General features: G+C 36.5%; 1 protein-coding gene across 4 annotated transcripts in view; it reads right to left on the minus strand.

Moving 5' to 3' along the window:
- Positions 1 to 24337, minus strand: part of LOC132122197 (thyroid hormone receptor alpha) — a 179294-nt gene that overhangs the window by 67018 nt on the left and 87939 nt on the right. For 2 of the 4 annotated variants that reach the window (XM_059532169.1, XM_059532170.1), the window contains exon 2: positions 19203 to 19277. The exons of 1 other annotated variant lie outside the window; for it this stretch is intronic. The gene's annotated coding sequence lies outside the window, so the exon portion shown is untranslated. The remainder of the gene's footprint in view (positions 1 to 19202; positions 19278 to 24337) is intronic. One more of the 4 variants, XM_059532171.1, reaches the window with a different exon arrangement.

Raw genomic sequence — 24337 nt, forward strand, 5'->3', positions numbered from 1 at the left:
AGCTAAATTTTTTAAAATTTTCCTGTGTGCTGTATGTAAAATGAGTGTTACCTTAGCTTTTTTTTTTTTTTTTTTTTATATATATGATTCCCAATGCACACAGACTTCCCAGAATACTGAGTAGCTTTTTGGTTACAGTGGTTACTTGCTTTTTAAATATATATTTTTTTAAATATTTATTTATTTGTGAAAAATACTTTGTCATCTAAAGTATAAGTATGTTTATTTTACACATTTATTTTTTAATCCACTGTCAAATTATTTCAAATTTCTTAAATATTAATACAAATAAAAATAAAAGTTATATCGGCTTTATATCGGCTATCGCCCCCCTTGATTTCCAAGATATTGGCATTGGCTGGCAAAAAAAAAAAAACTATATAGTTCAAACACTAAGTTACATATTAGGTCACATTATAAAAGTATACATTAGTTTTTAATAAAAAAAAATGTATATATTTTATTTTACATTAAAAGTTGAATGTATAAAATGCATTTGAATACAAAATGAACATATTAAATTGATATATGTAGTGATTTGACACCAATAATAAAAAATACAAAAAACTAATTCTCTCTACATTACAAAACATGATAAAAAATCTGGTTCTTCTTACAATGCAACGATTACCCAGCTGTTGTCTACCCTTCTCCACCCCACCCCAACCCCCATTTCTTTCATAAAACATAAAAATCATTCTTAAATCTGTTCGTATAGATTTCACCTTCTGAGCCACAGAGTCAACCCATTAAATCAATTTCCCCTAATCTGGGTAAAGCTGGCCCAGAGCAGGAAATACTTACTACAGCACAGGCCTGGGAGAAAGAACCATTGTGCTGCGATGCAAAGCCTGCGCCGAAGAAGATCTGATTAGCAAAGTGCTTCTCCTTTGGGAGCACCGCCAGCTTCGCTCTGGCATGTTCTACCCAGACAAACAGCACTCCGCCTGGCAGCAGACACGCCGCTCGCTGTCGACGCCAACCAGGTCCAGACTAGAGGAAGAGCCCAGCACCTTACTGCAACCCTGAGGAGCTCAAGCTCAGAACATACAGTATAGCCACTCTCACTTACACAAACACACAAAGGTGTGCCAGTCAGAGACCACAGGCAAATAAATATTTTTTAAAGAATAAATTTAGATAAATATATATATTTTTTTACATTTGGAAAAAGAAAAATATTCAAGAGGAAAATGCAGCTTGAGCAAGATCATGGTGAAGGTGTATAAAAGGTGTGACAGTTATCATTGTGAAAAATGAGATTACACTCTCTCACACCCCTCAAAGTCAATGGAAGTTGATACGTAAGCAATAAAAAGAAGTTATCAGCACAGTATCCATTACACACTGGTAACTGGAGCACCACCTCACTTTCTTTCTAATTTCAAGGCAGCTGATAGACATTTACTGTGCTACTGGTTAAAAATGGGTTCATTGGAAGCACTGGCACACCCCCGAAACACTCCCATTAAAACATCTACATGTGCGCAGAGAGGAAGTCCTCGCTTTCCTGCAGCATGGTGGTTTCATATCCTGCTTTGTTGCCACAGCAACGGAAGGTTCGCTTTTGGTTTTGGTTTAGCTTTTCATTTTTGACAAAAGGTTGCATGTAGCAGCAGAAAGTTTCTGAGAACTGCCAACTGTCCAAAGTCATGTACTGAGTCAGAGAACTTTTTCACTTTCATGAGAAAAAGACTAAGAACATGGTCTCAGATATCCGGTACAGTTAAAAACTTATCTCAGGTCTATTTACCTAGTAAAGCCAGACATAAGTAAAATTGCAAAAATGTATTATTTATATGGCCAAAAAGTAAGATTCTGATAGCCTGTTATGTAAAACAATGGTATTTCTACTTCTATAAATTGCATGCAAATAGTTAGGGCTGGTCCAGAATATTAGATTATTCGACATTCGATTTAAAATTTTTAGATTCTAATAATCTTTTTTTTTTTTTACACCTGGCATCCCACGTGAAATGTTCTTCATTTGCGCTTGATTATAGTTGCTTTTTTACTATCAGTCAGAACAGTTCTAAGGACTGTCAGGTAGGGCTGGGCGATATATCGAATATTAGCGATAACATCGGAATAATTTTGACGACGATGTACAATTTGAATATATCGGGAATATCGAATATTTCAAATTCAAGCATACTTTCCCAAAAGAACGCGCCGAATGTCCAAAAAAGAAACCTGTAACTGCTGACTGCTCTACGCCCCTCTACTACGAGAGCTGTAATGATAGAGGTTGCCAGATAACAAGAGTTTAAATCTCCGAATCAGAGCTCCACTGTTACAAGGATACATTTTCTGCCCAGTGTTTGCTTATTTTAAGCAATCTGGCAACCATGCGCATGTGCTCACTCCTCATTGCGGAAGAGCCGCTGACGATAATCTGAAAACACTAACAAGCTGCAATTGAGCGATCTAATGAAAGCGTCGTTCAGCCGGTCTGTGTTCTGTCGTGAGATCTCAACTGAATTGTTTGCATTTGTGATCGCAAAATAAATGCACTTACTCGACCGCTGATGTTTGAATAGAGAAACATAGGCTATGGCCATTTGGAATTACTATTGGGGAATTTCACTGATATGTTTACCAGTTTCCATAATATAGACAGAGAGAATGCAAAAGTCTCTGGTATTCATTTATATATATTTATATATAAGAGCTATGTGCTTCAGCAACTAGCTCCCCATCTAAGAGGGTTTTTAGTGTCAGTAGGACCATAGTTTCATGCCACAGAGCTTCTCTTAAAACCACAGACAGTTGACAGACTTGTGTTCTTAGCTTAAAAACTTGTTAATTTTTTTTAAATAAAATACTTATCCCAGTTGCATAGTTTAAATTGTGAATTGCATGCACTAAAAAGAAGAATGCACTTTCTGTAACTGTTACTTAATTTGCACTGCTTCAGTTACATATAGGCCTACATGTATTCATTTAATAAAAAGCAGTAAGTGACCTCTTGGTCTAGATTTTTTAACTGCTTAAATTAGCTGTTTAATCTAAATAGTTTTTTTTTTTAATGGGCAAAAGAAAATCATGTTTTATTTTTTATTATTTAAATGCAAATGCAAACATATCGAGATATATATCGATTATCGTAAAAATTTTGACAATATCGAGATATCATTTTTTTTTGTATATCGCCCAGCCCTACTGTCAGGTATGGTTACAGTTGTATTTTCACGTGAGCCTGGTACCGCGTAGCACGATTACAAACCAATGCTCGGCACAGTTAGACAAGCCTCCTTAGCCATACTGTTAGTGCGTGTGCGTGACATCACTCTATTGCCCTCTCTGAGTCCCAAAAACAAAAATATCATCGTCCATATCACCGTTTATATTACACAACCAAGGCAATGACTGACGAATTTGTATTGCATTCCAAAGAGCTCTGTTATAAGCAATACAGTGGAAAATGAAACCGTTTCTGACTGGCACGGAATGGAACGGTTAAGTAAAGAGAACCACTCGGCCCGGTTGAAAAGCGGCTTATGAATCGCCAATGAGTGAACGTCATGATTCAGTTCATCTGGAAGAATAGACAAAAATGCCAAAGACCTCAGCTGTGTGGGAGCACTTTAAATTGAGTGAGGATAAGACAAAGGCAGTGTGCCAACAAATATGCGATTTGAAACTGGTCTACCACAACAGCACATCAAGTTTGAAAAATCACCTTATTTATTTAGTATGCCTATAGTATAATGTTGGTGTAAAAAAAATAGCAGCATTTATCCTCCATGTTAATCAGTAATTTTACACATGATAAAAATGTGCACTTAATTTGATTGGAAAAAACTTGCGAATACGGCAGCCATTAAAAACGCACAGTAGCCCAGCCTAATAATAATTTGTTTAGCGTTAAATTAAAAGTATTGCTCTTAACAGACCTGTGTGTTTTGTAACACTAGTGGACATTTTTGGAGTATATAAGCCCTGCCCGAGAGAGGCGTACTATTCTTAGGCTAAATGTTCTTGTCGCTCCACTTGCATCAACACCATCTGTGTACGATCTAGACCCTATGAAACATCAAGCCATTTAGCTATATACTATGCTGCACATTCCATGGTTAAATCAATTTATGTTTTGTTTAATTAAGCAAGGAGATGATATTACCTTGGGATATGATCCAATTTGGCGAACAGTAAGAATTAACATATTAACTCAGGAAGGAATGCAGGCTCCATAGCTCTCGAGACCTGTCTGGTAACATGTTTGCAGGGTTGAACAACTCTTACGGTGATGTTTACGTTAATTAAGCATTTGCAAAACTAATAAAAATTGAAGCAGAGAACAAAATGCATTTGTTGAGTGAGAATCCAGCCAGAGCGGTTCTCAAGGCCATGTAAAGAAATGGAGGCAGCAGGGTAACACACCACTAACTGGCTTCCTGCTGTTGGTATTTCTTCTGGGTTAAAGTTGAAAGCTATCATGAACTGGTAAGAATTTGAGCTTCGCTCCCTTCCGACGACCCTAATCCTTCCCTACAGGAACTGCATCCGTATAGTAGTGGGGGTGAGGTGGAAACACATGTACAGGTAACATTGATTACGATCATAATCAACAAAAAGAATGTGAGAGAAAGAAATAGGAGAAGGTATGAAGGGGCAGCATGACCAAACAATGGTATAAATGTCAAATGAGATTTTGAAATACCATTTTTACTACATTAGATAGTGTGAGTAAAGTCCAAACTGGAAAGGTGAGATTTAAAATCTATAATGCCTCTAATCATACATGAAAATATAGGTTTTTTTTTTCAATTTTATTCAATTACTGTGTTCATGAAGTCATCTGCCACCCAGTTAGTACATACTTTCTCGCCTTCCAAAACCAACTGCAATTTCATTGATACCATTTTCAAGAAGTGACAATTTATTTTTCCCACTGAAATTCAACTGCACAAACTGAGGTTAGCTTCAACTCTCACTCCTAACTTTTTTTGGGGTCATTTAGTTTCTTTAAAATTAGGCTATATTATGGAGAATGTTTGTTCTATCAAACAAATGTAAAAAAAAAAAAAAAAAACTGACTGAGTTATAAAAGTTCTGTTAATCTGTAGAAGGTTACATTGCTAAATGTTGATCACTCAAGGAGCTATGGCTAACTTAGCTCAAAATTTTTCCCCCTGTTAGATTCCACCCTGTTAGATGGAAATTCTAATAGAATAAATAATATTTAGTGTACATAGCAAATTCATATATAAAAGATACTGTGCAGAACCCTTAAGCTCCCAGGTCACTGGTTGAGAACTTGAGATTGGAGGTAAAAAATAAATAAATAAATAAAAAACACCCACTAGGCTGAGCGGGGAAATATTAAAATATTGAATACAATTAACGTAGCATCATTTTTTTGTGGTTTTGTGATGCTTTTTGTGTTTATTTGTTAATCTAGGTAATCCAAATTAATTATAACATCTTTATTTTTAAATCAAATATAAATAAAAAATAATAATTTATTATGTCTGTTCTCTTTAATTTGTAATTATTTCTCTAGCCATCTGAACAGAGAATTGTTTGGCCACCATGATTGATTGTGATAAGAACCACATAGCTATTTTTTGTGTCCCTCCCCAAAATAGGAAATCCGTATTTTTGTTATTTTTTGGCATTGTTTTGAAACAATATTATACAGGTGCAATTCCACACATTACAGATGGGAAACCATGCAGGACAATGATGTAAAGCTTGTCCACCATTCAAACCTGTTAACACTGGTGGTTCCACCCTGTTATGCTCTTTTTCACCCAGTTAGACAAGTCATTTTAAATAATAATTTGTCAGCAATGTTAAATGTTTGGCATACTTTTGTCAGATTTTGTGAGGTGAGGAGCACTAACATCATATATATGTTTTTGAGCAAAATGTTTTCATTATTTACGACCCTATTGGCAAAAATATACATAGTATACATAGTACCTGTTCTTAAATAATTAAGACATTCTATTCATCAATAATTGTTTTATAACGTTTTAAAAAAATAATAAGATGGCATAAGAGACATATAAGCCTCATTATTGACAAGAAAGCCTCGTGATTGTTTAACATTTACATTATTAACATGTTGTGATAACTATCTATATGTCCCTAAAAGGGTGGAATATTTTCATGGCCAGTGTCTGAACAATCGACCCATAATTATTAGTTTTTTTTATTTTTTCCCCGAGCTTGACCAATAAGTATTAATTATAGTTAAATATGTCACTATTTTGGTAGAATGCAAAAAACATAAAATTCCTTTTTTCCAACACTTATGAAGCCAAAATGTTACAGCATACCAGAAATGACCCTTATACTCACTTCTTCTGTAGGTGAGACTGGATCACAAATAATTCACACGAACATAAACACATTTATGTAGATTCGGGGGCGCATTCCCTTCAAAAACAAAGGTAATCCACTGTGTCTTCAGCAGCTCAGATGTCTGGAATATATGACGACTGCTGTGTTCATTATTACATCCAACAAAAGAAAACCTCAATCGCTTAGGAGTCTTTCTTGTCTATTCCTGCTCTGGCAGTGACTGATGAAAGCTCACTCAGGGCAAGTCTAAGGTAAAAAGCTAGTGTCAATCAACAATCATGGGAGGGGCCTGGGTGACGTCACAGAGGGTCTACTTCGCTCTCGTGAAGCCAACACATTATAATTTTTTTATAACTCGGCTTTTTAAGTTATTTTAAACCTTAAAGTTCTGCATAATTAAGGGTGTGGCCACACGCAAAATGGCGACGACCTGCTCCACCCACTTTGAGCTTCAAAAACGCTCTTCAGAAATCTATGGGTGATGTCACGGACACTATGTCCATGTTTTTATACAGTTTATGGACGTCACACAGACAGGCATCTGAGAATGGCTTGATACGAGAAAGGGGATATTATTTAACAAGATTAAAAAGAAAAGACTGGGCGGATCTTTATCATTACAGGGTGGTTGCTTACATACACTGCTAACACACATTTAAGTCCAAACAACTTGAAAAAGTGCATGTTACATCCGATGAACCCTTTAAAATTTGAACATGATCTTTTCTACGAGTGTCCGGTATGCTTGTTGCAATAGTTGGATTTGACGATGTTACCAGACATAGCTTGCCCACCCGGACATCATTTGCCGACCCTGGCACTACCCCCCACCATCATTAAAAATTTGTATAGTAATAAAAATAATTTTGGTCATTCAGAGAACAAACACTACAATTAAAAAGTGAACACAGCTGCTCAATGTAGCATGCCGAACAACATTCATATCACAGATCAGGAGCAGGGGTCCGATTTTATTTATGACATGAGGGGAGTGAGTCAAGCTGACTAACAAGATGAGATGAAGTGAGACAGACAAGACAATGGCTGAAGATTTAGTTTTGAAATGAAATGCAAAAGCACCTGTTTGTCAATATTTTTGATTGACTTTTGCCGTTTATCTAAGGTGATTTTGGATGTTTTTTTAAACATTTGTTTCTCATTTATTTGGTTGCACGATGTTTGCTGATTTTTACTTTGTGTAATTAATTTATTTTATTTGACATCATGATTTATGCCACACCTCCAAGCTTTCTTATTAGTATTGCGTTTCACATGTCGATTAACGGGTGGGAAAATTTCATCACAGTCACAAACATAGTGTCCGGCATGTACACCGGCGGCGCCACTCGACGCTGTTCAAAATACGCCCACAGAGCCCCACTCACATAGTTTTCCATAAAATCACATTTTTGTCCCAAATTATTATTGTAAATGATGATTATCCTACACTAGAAGGTTGTTTTTTGTGCATCTTTCAGCAAAACGTTTGTCTTTCTTGTGGCTCTAATACAGTATGAATGCTTTATACAGAGTGCTATAATAATATAAATCACACTTTCTCTTTCCATTTTCTGTGAGCTGTCCTAGTCATGATGCCGTGTGACCACCTTGTTTATACTTTTGCTTGGCTCTCCATTGCGAGCCTCCGCTAAGCATTTATACATGCTCGCTGTTGTACTATTCTGCAAAGACTTTTGTTTTAAGAACACTTAACAGAACTCACGCTACAAAATAACCAAAGAATCATATAAAACCAGTAAACCTTGAGAATACTATTTGTGACATTAGAATTATTATTATTTTTTTAATGTGTAAAACTTCTAAATAAATAACAAAATGTTGAGAGGTGAGAAAATCAACACCATCTGTGAGAGGTTTGGACTTCTGAGAGTTTTTTATTTTATTTTATTTTTGTCTTTGAAATAAATGTTTTTACAAAAAGTGTAAAGTGGCAAAAAAGGTACAGTTGAGTACTAGCACTGAATTTCAGGAACCAATACCGGTTAAAATGTGAAGGGTACTCAACCCTAGAGGAGAGGATGCTTCTGTGCTCAGGTCCAGATATGACAGCAGCGGGTGTATCGTCGAACATCATAATGAGGGATTCATAATCCAACTAATTATCTGATTAAACAAGGTGGTAATGTGTTTCAGAGAAGCGGGAGGCTCTGTGTGCTAATTTAGCTCCTTATCCTATCTTACCATCACTGCCAACAAAGAGGATGTAGCAAAACAGACACACATTCAGTGCATTTTTCCTCCAACATAATGCAAATGCTAGTCTTACATCTGGCACCATTAACAACACTTACTGTAACTAGGGATGGTCGTTTTCCACAAATATCACATTCGAATATTTGAGCTCACAAAAAACGAATATTCGAATATTCGTTTATTTAAATTAAGTTTAATGAGTCAGATGTTATTTTTCAGCAACATTTGTTTTCGTCATTTTGAACAAGCTTGTACACAATAAGCTTGAACATTACACATCGTGTTTTGTAGCTGAAAACCTTTAACAATGCGTGCAAACAAACAAAAGTACAGATTAAAAGCAAAAAATAAGTGAACAAATAAAAAACGTAAAGCAGCCTGCAGCAATTAGGCTATTGTACAGAATGTAGGTTACACTTAACTTTTAAACTGTCAGCAAATCTTTTTTGCTTTTTTTTTCTATTGTTTCAAATGTTCTTGTTAAGAAATACGTGCATGTAAACATGATTGGGGGAAAGTCGGCTCCTTAGTCTGTTAACAATAAGGCAGGTCGCGGAGAAAACGCGCTCTGACGGCACAGACGTTGTCGGGACTCACAAATAACGGTGTGCTAAGCGAATAAGTTTTGTGAAGCGCTTCGTGTTTTCGTTTCACCACTGAATGGGATCCTCATCTGGTGGAATACATGGAATACATGGCTCCAGCAAGAACTGTTCCCACTCGTCTCGGCTGGACTCTCTGAAATCATCGCTGGAGAACTGGCTCAGCCTTTTCCGACGAGTGGGCGCTGCATCCTCTTCATCGTGGCGACTGCATCCGCACCACTCGCATCAAGGAAAATGTTCTGATAATGTTCAAAAAAGTTTTTTTTTTCTTACTTCTCTCATGTTTTCATCGAGAAACCTGAGATGTTTGTGCCGAGGGTCTAGGGCAGACGCGAGAAGAGGAGTTTTCACTGCATTCTCCAAGTTAGCGGTGTTTATTCGTTGCTTGAGAGATGCCGCAACCAGGGGCGAAAATCTCATCTAAATGTTGGGGGGGGCAATAAACATAACATTTCTCACGAGCAAGTTTTGAAGGGGACACCAATAAAACAGGCAAGATTGTACTTGTGTACAGAGAGGAAAGCCTTACTATTGCATGGAGAACGTTCCATTATCCTTCTTCTCAAAGTTTCTTTCTGGTTCAATGAAAAAGCTGACTAAATTGACCAAAACATTCTGCAAAACATTTTTTTTTTTTGCAATGTTTTTGAAGTTGTTTACAAAATCAAGCCACCAAAATACAATGGAATTTGAACTTAACTTCAACTTTTATTTATTTGTATAGCACATTTAATAGCAATGTTGTTGCTTCACAGTTATAATTAAAACATGCATATATAAAAACATTTGCCATGCCTAGCAAAATGAAGGCATACACACTCATTCAGTAAGGAAACACCTCCTCATTGTGTTTCTCAAAATTAGTGCTGTTACTGCTGTAGATTAGTTTTCAACTTTTTTCGTTGGTGAAATAGAGCTAAAACAGGCAATATGGTGCCTAAAATGCACTTAATATTAACTTATTGTTTATTCAATTTTTATAAAAATCTAAATCACATTTGTTATGCTAATATCTGGAGAACAATGCACTCTTATTGTGATGTTATATTAGATTGACTATATTAAATGAAGTAAACCGACTAAATCATAGTGAACGCGGGAAAATCTAAATGCGCACCCGCGCTAATCTAATCTAACGTACAAGACTGTGTGTATGTCGGTGGTGAGGTGAGATGAAAATGGGAGCAGGCAGTGGACCAAAGCAATGTGAGGCAAAGCAGGGAGAACTCGAGATGTTTAAAACTTTTTTTGTTGTTGTTGCTCCGTTTGCATTTGTATTGTTTTACTACTTACACAATTAGTTTAACTATATATCATTATATTATTTACAATACACATATTTCAATTATATTTTAGAGGGGGAAAACCCTCTGATAGGGGGGGTCCGGACCCCCCCGACCCCCCCGCGACTTCCGCCTATGGCCGCAACAATGTTCTTGAATTCGGTCACTTTCTATGATTCTCCACGGCATATTTGAAGTACTGTAGAAGACCGCAGTTCTAGGGGGCGTTCACATATCGCGTCTTTTGCATGCTCAAGTTCATTATTTCCAATGTAGGCGCGCGGTATGCGCGCTCATAATGGAAGCGCCGCGGTCGCGATGCGCACGCGGTGCGACGTGGTCCCGTTTTTTCCAGACGCGTCCGCACCGCATCGAGTTAAAAACATCTCAACTTTCAGAATGCCACAAGCGCACCGCATGTCATGTGACAAGAACTAAACATTCAGCTTCATCCTTTCCCGTAACAATGTTGAAAGCTCAGCCAAGATGAAGGAACTGCTGATCATAGCTTTATATGGATTGCCATTTTGAAATAAATTTAGTAGCAGAGCTACTGAAAGCGATTTATTTTGTGCTGCAAATCCATTTATCCTTTGCTGAAATTTACGCATCTTCATGGAGAGAGCGCGTCATTGTTAGCCTCAGGAGCGCTTCTGCCTGAGCGCTTAGGAAAGAAGGAGAAAGCGGCACGCATAGCCTTTTCCACGCGTTATTAGGCGCGATATGTGAATGGCCCCTTATTCATTCATTAATTATTTTTTGCTTGCATACACCTTCAAATATGCCGTGGAGAATCACAGAAAGTGACCAAATTAGGTTTTATTGTGAACTTTTTTTTTTCTTTTTTTTTGCGAAATTCGAATATCATTTTTATTTATCGAATAATTAGAGCAGAATGAATATTCGAATGTTCGACTATCCTTGCATACCCCTAACTGTAACACATTAACAACATAATTTCAATCCACCATATCCTCTTGAACTGGAATACACAAACATACAGGTGCTGGGATTTTCCTTAGTTGTCAGTTATAATCATCAAAATTAAAGAGATAAACATTTGAAATATATCAGTCCGTGTGTAATGAATGAATATAATATACAAGTTTCACTTTTTGAAAGGAATTAGTGAAATAAATAAACTTTTTGATGATATTCTAATTATATGACCAGCACCTGTATATATAAGCTGATTAGTATATTGTTAAATGTAGTTGTGATGTTATACATTTCTGCCACATTGCTACCTATATGAAAATTTGGTAAAGCCTCTTATTTTATTTTATTCTTATTTTTAATTAACAACAGATGTCACAAACTACAAAATTAACCTCTCAGATGAAAAACCCTAATACATTATGCTACACAAGCATGTTTATGATTTTATTTTTAATCTGAGTAAAACGGCAGCAACAGTTCAATTAACAAGATTCAGCACATGAACAGACTAAACAGACTGTCATTAACCTTCCTCTCTGTGTGTCCCATGGTGGGAGCTCCCCAGGAAGTTTCCACATCCATGTCTAATCCACTTAGAAACTACACAGTGAGGATGCTTCTCTCTCTCACACACACACACACACACACTACAGACTATAAATGTTCAAGCACACTGAGCATAGATAACCATCCTAACCTAAGTGTGGTTATGCACATATGAGTCACGTTGTATATGCTCACCAAATTAGAGAGAAAAAAAAACATCCTGCACACACGTCCACCTAACCAGACAATTGCCTTTATGTGTCTTAAAAATAATGTACATTTCTCTTAAGAGAGGTGACCTACTGGCATTCATTTTTACAATGAAGCTGATTAGACACCTGTAGAGTGGGGAACAAGAGCTTTTTTCACTGACTTTACCCTGGGCTGTAACATATGAACCCTTAAATGAAGCAAATTACATTTAAAATATGGATCTGGGGATTTATAATCACAAGGCAAGTTAAAATTGAGTGAGCAAGTCATATCAGCACTGCAATGTGAATAGCAAACCAGCGTGAAATCTCAGCTTTCTACGACATAAATAGCTCAGGGCTGACAGAGTCAGTATAGAATGAACAGCCACAAACAGGCAAACATATACACACACTTCAGAAAGTTTGTTTTATGCTTGAATATAAACTTGTCAACCATGGATCAACACACTAAATTATGGCACTTTTCCATTACCAGTACCAGCTCAACTGGACTCGACTCGCCTCGGCTCGCTTTTTGCTCTGTTTTCCATTGCAGATAGTACCTCCACAATAGTACCTGGTCGTCACACACCAGCTACCCACACAGTCAGGACAACGGAGAAAACAAGTTTATGAATGAAACACCTCCTCTTTTGACCACAACGTATTCTTCCGAGTTGCCATAATAGTAATGGGTATATCACACAATCTCCAACCAAACTATTTAAAAATGTTGGGGGTTATTCAGGATACTCCGTCTGGCACGTGCAATGATGACGCAGTGAATAGGGACGATTCTCTCTGACCAATCAGCAGTCTGGCCTTGTTTTCATGTCACATTTTAGTATCGCCTCAGCTCGCTCAAAACCTTGCCGGAGGTGATATGAAAAAAAAAGTACCTGGAAGCAGGTATAGGTACAACTTTTACACAGTGGAAAACCAAACAAAGGCGAGTCAAGTCGAGGTGAGTCGGTACTGTGTAGTGGAACAGCGCCAATAAATGCACATCTAGAGAGTACTTTCTCAAGCTTGCAAGCTTGAATCTGATTGGCTGATTTTACTCAACATCTGGAAGAAAGTTTTTTTTCCACCTTGAAACAAATTTACATTAACAAGGAACCAAGCTGATACAGCAAACACCTTAAAGAATGAAATTATCACTGGATTTGCCAAAGTTTTCCAGGTTATTTCCAGAAGTCAAAGGGTTTTGACGTCATTGGAAGGAAACACAATGACACTATGGACACGGCCGCGTTAATAAAATTGCTTATTTCTCTGGATTTAAACATTCTTCGAAACATTGGGATAATGTTAGTACACAAGTCAGCAAAATATATAACTTTTCAAGTGGTTTTTGGATATTTAAAAAAAAAAATCATACATTTTGTGCCTTTAAGTCGGTCAAATAATTTAATTATTGCTTTTGGATAGGCTGAGTTGGATCCCATTTTTTTCCCATCAGTTGAGATACTCTAGGGCCTAAACATAACTTAAAAACAAAACAAATGTCTGAACATTTTATGTTATTCAGACGTCCTCATCCTCTCTACGTAGGCGATGCTGGTCAGAATAAGTTGCGATGAGGACCATTAATTTTGTCGTTCAGTCAAAGATCTGGCTACCAGAGACAAACCTGTCCTAAAACTCTCGAATAAACATTTGTTAATGTAGCAATGTGGGAGTGAAGTGTCAAGCAACGGGACACTTGCAGTACTTTCCCTTTGCTCTATTTACCTAATGTCCCAAATTAACAGGCTGTAGAAAAACCTGAGCAGTTTTACAGTGAAGGAGAGCAAAATAATTGAGGTTGAGATTCAGTCTATGTGCTCTATACAGACAGCTTATGGATATTTTTTTCTTCCAGGAAACCATTTATTGATGCAGGAGTGGCATATTGTAGAGGTTAGAAAAATCAATGATGTGTGTAGAAAGTCTGAGCACATAAACCTGTGTCAAGAGCCAGAAACACTCTTGCAAATGTGTACGCTGCACTGCTGCATACTTTCGAGAAATGAGGGCCCCAGAACAGTACGTACTGTACTGTTCTGCATGCCTTGTAATTTTTAGCATTTTACCCATGTAGGGGGATGGGATGGTACAAAGGTTTAGCCTGTCACTGCAGTGTAAGGCTTTTTGAGCAAGTGAGTGATCCAGGACTCATGCAGGACGAGATGCTGCAAAGATATTGCAGTATAGTGCCAGGCAAACAAAACCCTGGTGGAATAAAAACTTCAGAGTAAAGAGAAAGATAAAATGCAGGAAACTGAATCTAACATTCCTGGAAAAAAAATACAAAGGGAAGAGTTACGCTGTATACTTTCAACATAGTAGCCATCTATTAGAAGTGGTGCCATTTATTATAAGTATAAATATTGGCTCTGATAGAGATGTTATTTTTATTAGGGGTGTGCACGGATAGTCGAACATTCGTATATTCGTTCTCCTCTAATTATTCGATAAGTAAAAATGATATGCAAATTTCGCAAAAAAAAAAAAAAACAGTTCACAATAAAACCTAATTTGGTCATGTTCTGTGATTCTCCATGGCATATTTGAAGGTGTATGCAAGCAAAAAATAATTAATGAATGAATAAGGAGCCGTTCAGATATTGCGCCTAAAAACGCATGGAAAACGCTAGGCGCGTCGCTTTCTCCGTCTTTCCAAAGCGCTCGGGCAGAAGTGCTCCTGAGGTGTCTGCCATTGCTAAGCAACAATGACGCGCTCTCTCCATGAAGACGCGGAAATTTCAGCAAAAGATAAATGGATTTGCAGCACGAAAAATCGCTTGCAGTAGCTGGCTACTAAATTTATTTCAAAATAGCAATCCATATACAGCTATGATCAGCTGTTCCTTCATCTTGGCTGAGCTTTCAACGTTGTTAAGGGAAAGGATGAAACTGAATGTTTAGTTCTTGTCACATGACCTGCGGTGCGCTTGCGGCTCTATGAAAAGTTTAGATGTTTTTAACTCGATGCGGTGTGGACGCATCTGGAAAAATTGAGCTTCCATTATTTCCTACATTGGAAATAACGAACTTGAGCGTGCAAAAGACGCGATATGTGAACAGCCCCTAAGAACTGCGGTCTTCTACAGTACTTCAACTATGCCGTGGAGAATCACAGAAAGTGTCCAAATTCAAGAACATTGTTGCGGCATCTCTCAAGCAACGAATAAACACAGCTAACTTGGAGAATGCAGTGAAAACTCCTCTTCTCGCGTCTGCCCTAGACCCTCGGCACAAACATCTCAGGTTTCTCGATGAAAACATGAGAGAAGTAACGTTAAGAAAAAAAAACTTTTTTGAACATTATCAGAACATTTTCCTTGATGCGAGTGGTGCGGACGCAGCCGCCTCCACCAACAATGAAGAGGATGCAATGCCCACTTGTCGGAAAAAGCTGAGCCAGTTCTTCAGCGATGATTACAGCGAGTCCAGCCGAGACGAGTGGGAACAGTTCTTGCTGGAGCCATGTATTCCGTTATTTGTGAGTCCCGACAACGTCTGTGCCATCAGAGCGTGTTTTCTACGCCCCCGGCCTTATTGTTAACTAAGGAGCCGACTTTCCCCCGATCATGTTTAGCCTACATGCCTGTGTTTCTTAACAAGAACATGTAAAACAATAGAAAAAAAGCATAAAAGATTTGCTGACAGTTTAAAAGTTTCAAAGTTAGGCTATACGTTCTACAATAGCATAATTGCTGCAGGCTGCTTTACGTTTTTTCTTTGTTCCCTTTTCTTTTGCTTTTAATCTGTACTTTTGTTTGTTTGCACGCATTGTTAAAGGTTTTCAGCTACAAAACATGATGTGTAATGTTCAAGCTTATTGTGTGTAAGCTTGTTCAAAATGACGGAAACAATAAATGTTGCTGAAAAATAACGTCGGTCTCATTCAACTTAATTTAAATAAACGAGTATTCAAATATTCCTTTTTTTAGCTCAAATATTCTAATGTGATATTTGTGGAAAACGCCCATCCCTAATTTTTATATAATGTTTCAAATCTAATCTTTGATCACAAATAAGGTACATTTCATTTCATTATATTGTTAATTATTTGTAATTAAATTAGTTACAATTTATTTTCATACTTCATTATATTTTATTCTAATTATTCATCTTTTTTATGATTTTGATGGATCTTTAACAGATACATATCAGAAATTATATTTTTAATATAATATTACATTTTAAACATGTCTGTGTTTAACATTTTTAAATATAGTATATATTCATGATGTACTGATGTTTTGGCCAATAATCAGTATCGGCCGATAAAAGCAATTATCTGCACTATTGGCCATTGGCTGATTGTTTAAGAACAGCTGATGGTCAGGGCCAATTACTTCCTGTCAATCAAAAGGCGGCAAAAAAGCATGTCAGACAGCAACTTGCGTGAGGAAAATGTTTCTTGTGTTGAATTTTGGGATGCCTTGGTTAAAGCAATTACAACGCAATAATGCAGCATCGTTAATGTGAGTTCAGATTGACCTTAATTGCCAGGTATACAGTTTTCTCTTTACAAAACATTATTTGTTATGTGCCTCCAATCCAATTATCAAAAAGAGCTTTGAGCTGTTACTTCTGATAAGAAACAAAGTCTCAGATTTAAAATCCGGCACATTGTATCACAAAAAGTAAAAAATAAATGCCATGTTGACAGATCGGAGCACGATTTTCTTCCACTTTAATACAAGTTATCATGCAAATTAAACATGAATGTTTTTTTTTGTATACATGCATAACTTAATTTGCATTAATTAACTAAAGTATTTAGTTAAGGTTCCTGAACACTGAGTGAACTCGTCACTGTTTTCACTTGGTCCAAACTAGGCAATTTCTTGAGTGAGATCCTTATCCAAACTTAAGCCCTCTCTCTTTTTGAAAAAAAAAAAAAGTGGTGGGGGTGGGTGGTTTGGGGGGAGCAATATCCTGCACAGATCTCATTGCTTATTTCACTTCCCCTCAGCATGGTTGAAGTTCATCGGGCCTTGGTGGCGTCGCAGCAGTTGTAATTTATGAAGTGTTAAGAACATCAGACTGTAACTAAAAAATATACTGTAAACTCTAGCTCCCCCAACACCTCTCTAACCCCAAAGCGTGAAGCATTATAACACAGGTACAGGGCCTCTTACCTCTTGAGAGTCAGCTAATGAAAATGCATATAACATTTGGCTCTGGTTTCTTTTCTGCAAAACCAATTTCAGAATTTCAAAGAGAACACAAGCATAGCTGTTTAGAAGCATATGTTTTGAGAGCTGATGTCCGCACCAGACCTTCTAACTAATTTAACCAGCAAGTTATTTGGTCAACCAGCTTCACCACTTGTGGGTTAGGGTTTGCCCACCTGCTAGACTAATAAAACCAAACCACCATTAACCAACATTGTTATTCATTCTGGTCTTGTTAGTGTTGTATGCAGGTTTTAAGAAGCTACAACAATTTAGTGACATTTAGTGATTATTCATGTATACCTTTGATGGTCATGTCGTGATGAACGTATAGAGTTGAGAATTAAAATGTACGTGTAACGGTAAAAAAACTTTTTTTTTAACTGCAAAAAAGACTTGCATAAAAAAACATTAAAGCACAGATCGTTTCATTTGCATCTTTCTATTATATTGTATTTGTCCTTTGCTTTTTTTATTACTGACAGTTTAATTATTAATATATAATTTTACAAATATAATTTTGAGGACTTTTTGTATGTCTGAGTATGTTTGAATTTCCGCGGGTCTTTACAAAGTAGATGTCATAGCAACCTTATTTACATGAAATACATATTTGATATGCATCACTCATATAAAGTTGATCATATTGGCACCTAATATTCGTGCTAAATAATCGTGATTACAATATTGATCAAAATAATCATGATTTTTGCCATAATCGAGCAGCCCTAGTATGAGTTTACACTATAATTTAATAGAACGCAATAAGTAGCAGCACATTAAGAAAGTAGTTTTGATGGATATCACTTAGAAATCTTAGTTAAACAAAAGCCGGTATATAAACAAATTACAGGTATAATTTTTCAGCATTAGAGTTGCCATAGTACAGACAATAACAAATAATAAATAAATGTGCTCAAACTTTCTGCAGCATCTTATAAATTGAAATATATAATAACTACTATTTTTCCCCTATTCAGCAGAGACATTTATTTGTCCATCTGGGAACATGTATGCTCCTTCTCACACACTGATGACCAAACTGAAAGAGCAACCGAGTAGGTTTAGAGGTGCTCTCTCAAACATCTGTGCAACAGCAAACAGCTGGTATTATCTATTCTGCTGCTTTTTTCTAAAGCCTTCAGACTAGGGCCAGGATTACACTGCAATTATGCTTCATCTACAGCAGCTGCCTGCGGGACAGCAGAGAGAAAAGAGGAAAAGTGCTCCCTGACACAGCTAAGCTTCAGTAAAGGACAAAATAGCTGCATACAGGCGTAGAAAAAAACCTCCTGCAAAGTTTGCAAGCCTAGACTCAAAGGGAGTTGAATTCCATTTGGAGGTATTAGAATCTCTCTGCGCTGGGAAGGGGCACATTTTTCATCCAGACATACAGTAGGCTGGAATTCCGAGAATGTGTGTCTCCGATTTCCTTCTTAAGAAATGGCTAGACTAGATGACATTTATATCAAGGCTTTAAAACACCTGCCCAGACGTCAGATCGCAGACGTCAGGTGGTAAGAATCGAAACTCAAACGTAGTTTAGAAAACTAGTCCCGTCCGAACAGGGCTTAAGAAAAGTAAAACCAAACTTTGTGGCAATAATTAAGACCAAACTGAACATGGTGTTTATTTATGGTGTGTGTCGGCAATGTTGTCTCGGCAGGGGCGGGGCATGGTGGAGTTGTGGCTTAGGTAGACGATATTATCGTTTATCATAATATTTTTAAAGGCGATTATCAATAAAATATTTTTTACATATCGCCCAGCTCTAATATATATACACACACTGAATATTTTGTAATTATTATTATTATTTTTTTTTTTTTTTAAATGGTCAAAAGTTGCCAATTACAACTTACATGACTCATTCTGATGAAACATATCACATATATTCAACTACTGTACAAGACAGAGAGGTATGGCCACACAACCTACCAGTGTCCTGTTGTGCTTTGTTTTTAGTTAATGCTTTCACCAGGCCTGGGTCTTCTGGAACTGTAATCTGCCGTCCTGGGAGAAATCAAAAACAGTCTTGTTCAGATGCAGAATATGGAAAACAAACAGGCAAGCAGGGTTGCTGCAGGATTTTTAAGCTAAAATTTAAGACTTTTTAAGACCTGCATAAATAAAATTAATACCATATGAGCGGGGTAGGGCAATGTCTATGGTAAACTATTAAACTGTAAAATGACTGTAAAAGGCATGATTTACAGTTCAGATACATGTTTTCACAAAAACAAAAAGTTTTATAAAATGATACAGTTCACACTTCAGCCTTTAAACCATTTTTTTAATGGAGTCAAAAGTATTAATTATTATATTAATAAAAAAAAATCTATAAATTAAATAAATAACATAAAAACATTTTTATAAGATTTTTTTATAACAAATTATCTTCCTCTCGATGCACCAGTTCACATTTACATCTATGCGTGTTTGCAGGGTAAAACATGGGTCAATTTTGGCATTGGTCTGAACAAAAAAACAACCCAATGTTCCTGCAATACCGGAGGCTGCAGTTCTAGGACCGTATTTCTAGTACCCCATATTAAAAAAACATGTGACATACAGCCAAGTATGGTGACCCACACTCAGAATTGGTGCTCTGCATTTAACTCATCCAAAGTGCACACACAACAGTGAACAGACACACACACAGTGAACACACACCCGGAGCAGTGGGCAGCCATTTATGCTGAGAAGCAGTTGGGTGTTCAGTGCCTTGCTCAAGGGCACCTAAGTCGTGGTATTGTCAGCCCGAGACTCAAACCCACAACCTTAGGGTTAGAAGTCAAACTCTCTGACCATTAGGCCACGACTTCCCCACAAATTTTGGGACTGCGCCAACTAGCAAATTCTATTCCAACAGATGAGACCTGATTCAAACATCAAACAAACTAATCCAAAGACTAGATCTATGGAAATTATTCATTTTTTACCTTTTATCTTATTTTTAATGTAAGAGCTAGCATGAACTTAAAGGCAGGGTAGGTAAAAAAATGTATAAAAAACTTTTTTTCCAAATTTGTTTAAACTTTATTTATATATCAATACATAATTAAAATGTAAGTACTCTGAAAAAGAAAGTATAAAAATCGAGTGTCTGTAGACCTCTCACGACTGTTTTAAAGACAGCTCATTATTTCCATTCACTCCACCCCCTCCCTTCTGGGCTCCTATAGATTATTTATCGTCTCTACTACGGCTCGCTAAGTAATGTTATGTTAGCTATATTACGCAGCTACGTGTGCTAATGACACATGCTTCATGAAAAAATAAAAAAAAAATATGTATGATCAAAATACAAAAAGAAAGATTTACCTGTCCAGCAGAAATAAAGCCATCAAGGAGTCACTTTTCAGCCCCTTGAGTTCCCTCAGTTCTCGCCATCGCTGGAAAGCCATGCCGATATTAACTCGCGTTTTATTTCTTTGTTTATCCAAAGACTTTTTGTTCATTGCCTTTTCTTGTACTGTTACTGTCTTCCTTTTTTTGCCTGGTTTGCCTTCACTAACTGCATAGGCTGGTACTGTGAATTTTGCTTGCTGTTTCTCTGCCATTGTTTTGGTATTCCTAGGATCCGTGCCTGTTGAATTCCTCAAATCAAACTTGCATGCGCAACTGGGCAGGTCATGTGTGGCAAAAGGGTGGTTGCCATGGTTGCGAGAGAGTGACTGTCGCCTAAGCCAATCCTATGTTTCGTCCCGAAATGGAAATAATGAGCTGTGTTTAATACAGATTAAACGGTCTAGTCACTCGATTTTTATACTCTTTTTATCAGAGTACTTACATTTTAATTATGCATTGATATATATAGAAAGTTTAAACAAATTTGGAAGAAAGTTGTTTATACATTTATTACCTACACTGCCTTTAAGTGTTCGAGGGGTGTCAGCAATCTCCATTTAGCCTATTTAGCTGTGCAAAACAGTTCATTGTGCTGCCAGATGTTGTAAATTAATAATTGCATTTAACTTATTTTACATTTATTAATGTACTAATAACATAGTTTGTACCACAATTGTTTACCGTTTTCTGTACTTTAAGTGGGTCACACATCCGACATGAAACTGCCCTGCAGCTAATGAACTGAAGTCTCACATATAAACAAGTCTTTCTTTCCAAGAAAACTGATTTTAAAAATAGACTATATATAGAATATATTGAAATAAATTAGATTAAATATTTCAAGAGGGTTACCAATTAATATTTGTAGGGTTAAGAGTTGGTTAAGAAAATAATGAAGTGTATACAATTAAACAAATACATATTACAAATACAAAAATAATAATATACAGAATTAAATAGCAAATAAAATAGCATGAACCGCATATGCATACATAACTGTACATACAAAAAATAAATAAATACAATTAAATGATCTAAAAAAAAAAAAAGATTATTCTCTGCCAGCGCTGCAGTGTCACAATTCTTGGCAATTCTTGTCTGTACCCAAATTTAAGAACTTCTGAAATCATTTATTAAAACTTCCTTGTATAATTTAAGAATTTTCATGACCTTAAATTTGATACAAGTCAATTTAAAACAATTTAAGACTTTTTAAGGATCCGCGGGAACCCTGGCAAGGCCACACAGCACAAAGGCTAACAAAGAAAAGCAACCTCCCAAGGCTTCTCCTCTTCCTCCCCACAAACTCCTTCCTTCATTCGAGGTTTTCCTTTAGTCTTGATGGAAAGCTAATCTCCCACATCCCAATACCAAGTCTGCAGTGAATAAGCTGTTTACAGAGAAAACACAGATAACTGTCGGGTAAGCACCGCTGCACCCTTTTCTAAAAACATTGTGTTCTCCTTTTTAAGTGTGGGTTGGAACATCTTCTGTTACTGTCATCCTGTTGAATTCCAGCGCTGCAACAGGTATTAACATGTACATTCCTGAAATGTCTCAAATCAATGCATCATTGCATCACAAAATTATAAGGAAACAGTAAAGACCTGAAGCTAAAGAACTGTTCTCAAAAATAAACATTCCTACTTTTTTTTGAACTGGCAACACTAGGTGGCAGGTCTAAACCACTGGGGTTAACCCTCTGAAGTCGATTAATGCGTATACGCGTTATGAGGCATTTTCTCCTGATAACCCCGAAAAGAACTTAAATTACAGTTAAGAGTTACGTACAGATAAGAGCAATACATCAATCGAATCTGTAAAGGGTCTACTTTTTTTGTATACAGACATAATAACAACAAAACTTTTGCACTTATAAAATAAAGATAACAAACAAGGTGCGCTGTCTGCAGCCTTTGTCTGCGCTGATCTTCTTTTACAAACACGTCATTTAAATGAACTGTAACTCCGTGAATACTCAACGAAAATACATGAGAGAGATATCTATAGAAAGCCTGACATGTCTACTTTTAAACTAAACAAGTGCTGCCGAAAACAGATATTCTGTGATAAAGTAATCCATATGAAAACAATGCAATGTCCGTTTTTCACCTCTCCCTTCATTATCATCTAATGTGACCACGCCCCCGTGCTGAACACCCTATTCAGATTATAATGTTTCACTGAGAAACAAGAATACGCCCACACAACATAAGACAACGCAGCAAGACTGTTCTTCAAGTTCTTTTATTTTACTGTTTGCTTCGCGATGAGAGGAATAAGACATAATTCACCCCAAAAAGATGTGATGTGGCTGAGGATTTGAGAAATGGATTTCCTCAGAAAAAAAGAATCTCTGCTTTATTCAGCAGAGATCATAAACACGAGTAAGTCTCTTTTTATTTATTTATTTATATACTTGTACTAGTTTTCACATAATCTGTAAACATTTTACTAGTTAAACTTTTTCCAAAAACTTTTTCAAAACTATAATTCCTGACTAAATGTATAATCAAGTGAAACATTATGAAGTTTCAATAACAATATACAATACTATACCATTCAAAAGCTTGATGTAAATAATATAAATGTAACAAACAATGCTGTTCTTTCAATTTACACCCCCACCCCACAAAAAAAAACCTGAAAAAAATATTCTCAGCTATTTTCAACATTAATAATAATATTAATAATAATAATAATGATAATAATAACAACAATAAATGTTTTTGTAGAAAATAAGATTGTTAAAATGATCTTTGAAAAAATATTTGAAGATCAGCTTTGATTGTTCCTAATAAACTGTCTAACTGCACTCCCAAGTGGATATTAAATTATGTTGTGGGATAATTAAATATATTCTAAATAAACTACAAACATAAAATTATATACATTTATTTTGTCCTCACATTCTTTCTTGTAACTCCTTCCTCTCAGTGGCACAGATGACTGAAAGGCTCATTATGCACCTCATTATGCGGGCCTTTGTCTTCTCAGGTGTAAATCACAATGATATTCATTATAGTTGACTTTTACAAACAATAAGTGTCTTAGAAAATTTAAATCAATATATTGTTTTCTGTGAGTGAGTAAACAAGATGATTGTCACATAATTTAGAAAGAAGAATTCTAGGCTACAAGCTCCAGTTCTCATAAGTCCCGGGAACCAATGTTCTTTATGTGTTTTTTTGCCTTATTCAAGTGATTTAACATTTTTAGTTGTTCACTAACCACGCATAACATTTTTTTTTCTCAAAAACACAATCAAGTACATACATGCTGCGCTCATATTATTATAGCCCTGTCTGTGCTGATTACAGTGAGATTAGACTTTTTAATTATTTAGATGTGTATAAGAAACTGAAAAAAGCACAAATGTCAGGGCATGACAAAACTTCTCCAGGCCCCAAAAATAGCCTTAGACTCCAGAGGATTAATCTTTGTTATGCAATCAGATTTCAACAAGCCCTTTTTGGGGGGAGGGTGTTGATGTCACGATGTTTTAATTTAAGAGAGAATGGATGAACCCAGATGTCACACAGACCAAAGGCGAAAAAGGGAAAATCTAGGTTCAGGGAGTATGTAAACAGAAGTGGAGGCACAGGACGTGAAGACAGGCTTCTGACATGCCAAATTAGTGCCTGATTAGCTCAGGTCAGAGTGCATACTATCTGTTTGCTCAAAGGAGTTGCTTTAGACTCCCACACTAGGAGAGCAAGTGC

The sequence above is a fragment of the Carassius carassius genome, chromosome 40 (assembly GCF_963082965.1).
Source record: "Carassius carassius chromosome 40, fCarCar2.1, whole genome shotgun sequence".
Lineage (NCBI taxonomy): Eukaryota > Metazoa > Chordata > Actinopteri > Cypriniformes > Cyprinidae > Carassius > Carassius carassius.